General features: G+C 42.3%; 1 pseudogene; it reads right to left on the reverse strand.

Annotated features, from left to right (window-relative positions):
- Positions 1–926: 926 nt before the first annotated feature.
- On the reverse strand, positions 927–2,623 carry LOC105537020 (annotated as a pseudogene).
- Between the last annotated feature and the right edge of the window lie 1,583 nt (positions 2,624–4,206).

The following is a 4,206-nucleotide window of genomic DNA, read 5'->3' on the forward strand; positions in this document are numbered from 1 at the left end:
TTGAGACGGAGTTTTACTCTTGTTGCTCAGGCTGGAGCACAATGGCACAATCTCGGCTCACTGCAACCTCTGCCTCCCAGGTTCAAGTGATTCTCCTGCCTCAGCCTCCCAAGTAGCTGGGGTTACAGGCATGTACCACCATGCCTGGCTAATTTTATATTTTTTGTGAAGACGAGGTTTCACCATGTTGGTCAGGCTGGTCTGGAACTCCTGACCTCAGGTGATCTGCCCGCCTTGGCCTCCCAGAGTGCTGGGATTGAGGCACCGCGCCTGGTCTTTCTTTATACTTTCTAACTGAATCCTCGGAAGTGCAGGAAATCGAAAGACAAAAATTTTTCTCTCTCAATGCTGTGGTGTGTGAAATGGTCTTTTGGTGACATAAATTGTAATTCGTCCTTTTTGGAGGTCTCGCCCTAACAAGGGGGAAGGAAGAAAACATGACTGAAGGCTGACTCCACACAAGGTCTTATGGAAAGATTGTCACATATCACCACCCAGTAAGGGAGTGACTATCCCACTTCATGGAATAATAAGCGGAGTCTAAAAGGAACAAGTAACTGGCTACAAAAGTGGGGTACCGGGGTAAAATTGGGTTCAATCCACCTCAGATCTGTGCCAGGTGGTCCCAGGCAGCACACTCTGGTCCCATAGCAGCAGTAGAGCCAGCGCAGGGTCCCCGACGCCCTCCACCAACCCAGTCTTCCCTCAACTCTGATCTTGATCACTTTTCTTGGCTGCACAATGGCCTCTCCTGTGATTAACATCTTATTTTTTGATGAGGATTCTTAGCATACAGCAGATAGATTGTTTTCCAGAGGATATATAAATGAAGGGTTACTTAATGTTTAGAGCAGGGAGCAGCAAACTTTCTCTTTTCCTTTTTCTTTTGGTATATAAACTATGTATTAGCAGACAAGGCCACAGACTTAGTGCTTCTTGGACACAGCCATAGTATGGCCACAGTGGCCGGTGGTCTTGATGTGCTGGCTTCAGACACAAAGACCTCAGAAGTGGCGCAGCCCTCTAGGCACTGGAATCTTCTTCAGTTGCTCCAGTCTTCACAGAGCTTGTTATCCAGATCCTTGGCCAGGACCTGGCTATAGTGTCCAGCCTTTCCATCCTTCTGTCTGTTCAAGAACCAGTTGGAGATCTTGAATGCATGGATTCTGCTTAGTGGTGGTCATATGTTCTACCTCATCCTCAGAGAGTCCTGCGCTCTTGGTGAGGTCAGTGTCTGCTTTCTCAATACCACATGAGCATATCTTCAACCCACACCCTCAATGGCAGTGATGACAAAGGCTATTTTCTGCCAGCATGGATGTTGGTGTTGAGTACTCGCAAAATATGCTGGAATTTCTTAGGGATCACGAGAGACAAGGCAGCAGCACAAGCCGCGGTGTGCAGGCCTCCTGTGGAAGAGCAAACTTTTTCTGCAAAAAGCCAGATCATGAATATTTTAGCCTTTGTGAAATACGTGATCCCCGTCCTAACTACTCAATTTTGTCCTTGTAGTGGGAAAACAGCCACAGACAATATGAAACAATGCGTGGGCTGTGTTCCAGTAAAACGTTATTTAAGCACGCAAATGTGAATTTCATGTAATATTCATTGCTTACAAAGTGTTATTCTTCTTTTGAGTTGTTTCCAGCCATTTGAAGATGTACAAACCATCCCTAGCTCATGGGCAGTTCAAAAGGCAGCATGGATCATCATTTGCCAAGCTCCCCACCTCTCAAATGGGTGGAGTGTTCAAATGTCCAGGCTGCTGAAGTGAGCTCCACTCGCTCTACTAGGACAGTTCTAAAGGGCATACATAAACAGAGATCTCAGCCAATAAACTCCTACTTGTACGTTAACATGTGTGGAGGGTAAGTGATAAGTGATCACAGAAATGCATCTTCTAGATACCAGGCAATACCGAATATCCTCCCAAAGCTGGAATTCAGTTAGTACTCCTGTTTCTGGAAGGCATCCTTGCACTAAGCATGAGGTCTTGTTATTTCCATCTCCATTCCAACCATCTCTCTAAGAATCACTCATTCTGGGCCCTCAGTACCTGCGGTGCTCCCCTTTATTTATTTATTTTTAATCTGCTGCATTTTTAAAAAGTTTCAATGGTTTTTGGGGTACAGGTGGTTTTTGGTTTCATAGATGAGTTCTTTAGTGGTGATTTCTCTGAATTTAGTTGTGTTCTCATTTAAAGACCACCTGTCACCCCACGCAGCCCCTCCCTCCGGTGGCCACACTAGAATTTGAAGCTTAAACTAACTCCCCTCCCTGAATCCTTCACATCCTGTTCCCTGCCCCATTCCTCTACCTTCTTACCCTCTTTCACCCCATTTCTTTTACTGCCTCAATGGCAACGATTATTCCACCCATTGGATCCATGATCAATTGCTTCTATTACTTTTTCACTGTGCTTCACCCAAATCAAATCCTCACTTTCCTTATCCAGACTAAATTTCAACATCAATCCTGATACTGTCTTCTTTGCTTGCACACTGAGTCTAGTTTTTAGCACCTGGGTGGTGTCTTTAATTCAGATAGGACACAAGGGAGAAGATGTGGGAGGTAGAAAAGATTATGTAAACCCCATACTCTCCCCATTGGCTGCACTGCCCATGCCTGGTGATGCCTTTGGTGCTAGGGGCTTTGTGTGCCACTATGGCCCTGGGACTGCCTGCTCTCTAGCCTGAGTCTGGGTCCACAACTCATCTGCTCTTCCAAGCAACAGGCCCAAGGCACAATCAGAGGAGAGAATGTGAATGGAGCTGGATTTTCCAAAATTATCTGGATCACTGTCTTCATTTCCCTTAGCTCTTTCAGGTATATTATTCATGAAATAAATCTGAGCAGAGAATAAAAATTAGATGCTGAGTACACAGCAGAACTCTTCTCTTCACAGTGGGATAACTTACGCCTCTGGGCCAAAAGAGAGATGACCTAGTACTTTCTACTGGGAAGTAGCAGGCTTGAGAAGTAAACTAGTGATTCTATCCCTTACAACTGATAATCTAATCTGATGCACTCTTAAAGATACTGAACATGTTTCAGAGCAAGCAAAATGTGTATATGATATGACACTATTTTTGTAACCAATAAAAACATTCATACTAAAAGAAAACTAATCTAAGAAACAAAATAACTGCCTTTCAACAAGTCAGTGTGATTAATAGATGATAAGGTATTACACTTTATATATTTGAGTTTTATAAATCATTCATATAGTTACATGAAATTGTACTGAAGAAATCCATTCAAATTGATGTAATTATGGGCACTGGTATATAAACTAAGAACTGACTAAAAGACCAGCAGAAAACCTGTCATGCTTTAAGTTAAAGGCAGGCACTGTGAACTCTTTGATATCTGGCATGCTGTCAACTAGAAGCTTCAGTGAATGGTTCTTTGATCTACCCATTCAACATTATTTGATCCAAGTTCCTGGAGGGCAAGGTCTATGTCTTACACATCTTTTTGTTTTAAAATTCCTTGTACCTTGTTCTGTGCCCAGCATGTAGTAAACTCAAAAAATAGAGCTGAAATGAATCAATGAGTGAATGAATGAATATGGTAGTGAGGCTGAGACACTACAAAATTCTGAGTTGGTTTTTGGTTTTGTTTTTTTAGAGACAGGGTCTTGCTGAGGCTGGAGTGCAGTGTCACCATCATAGCTCACTGTAGCCTCAACCTCCCGGGCTCAAAGGATCCTCCTGCCTCAGCTTCCCAAATAGCTGGTATTACAGGTGTGTGCCACCACACTCCACTAATTTTTAAATTTTTAAATTTATCCCTATGTTGCACAGTCTGGTCTTGAATTCCTGGGCTCCAGCGATCCTCCCACCATAGCCTCCTGAAGTGCTGGGGTTCCAGGTGTGAGCACAGTAATATTCGTGTATCTGGCCTGGTTTTGTTTTTAAGCCAAGAAAGCCTAAATTATATTCAGTATGTATTATATTCTAACATTGTGCCAAATCGTAATTGTCAATTAAATTAATATTTTTAAAGTGGTCTTGAAGTTAGTAATAAATACCTTAATTCAGTTTTCAGAAGGAAAAATGAAGAGCATTTCATTAAAACAGAGAAAGTAGTAAAATGAGAAATAAAATGAAAATTAACTATGAATCTCTAAATATATAAGTTTTACTTTAAAAAGGAAGAGTAAGATATTATCAGGTAGATAATTATATCTGAGCATAAGTAGGG

The sequence above is a fragment of the Mandrillus leucophaeus genome, unplaced genomic scaffold (genome assembly GCF_000951045.1).
Source record: "Mandrillus leucophaeus isolate KB7577 unplaced genomic scaffold, Mleu.le_1.0 Scaffold167, whole genome shotgun sequence".
Taxonomy (NCBI): Eukaryota; Metazoa; Chordata; class Mammalia; order Primates; family Cercopithecidae; genus Mandrillus; species Mandrillus leucophaeus.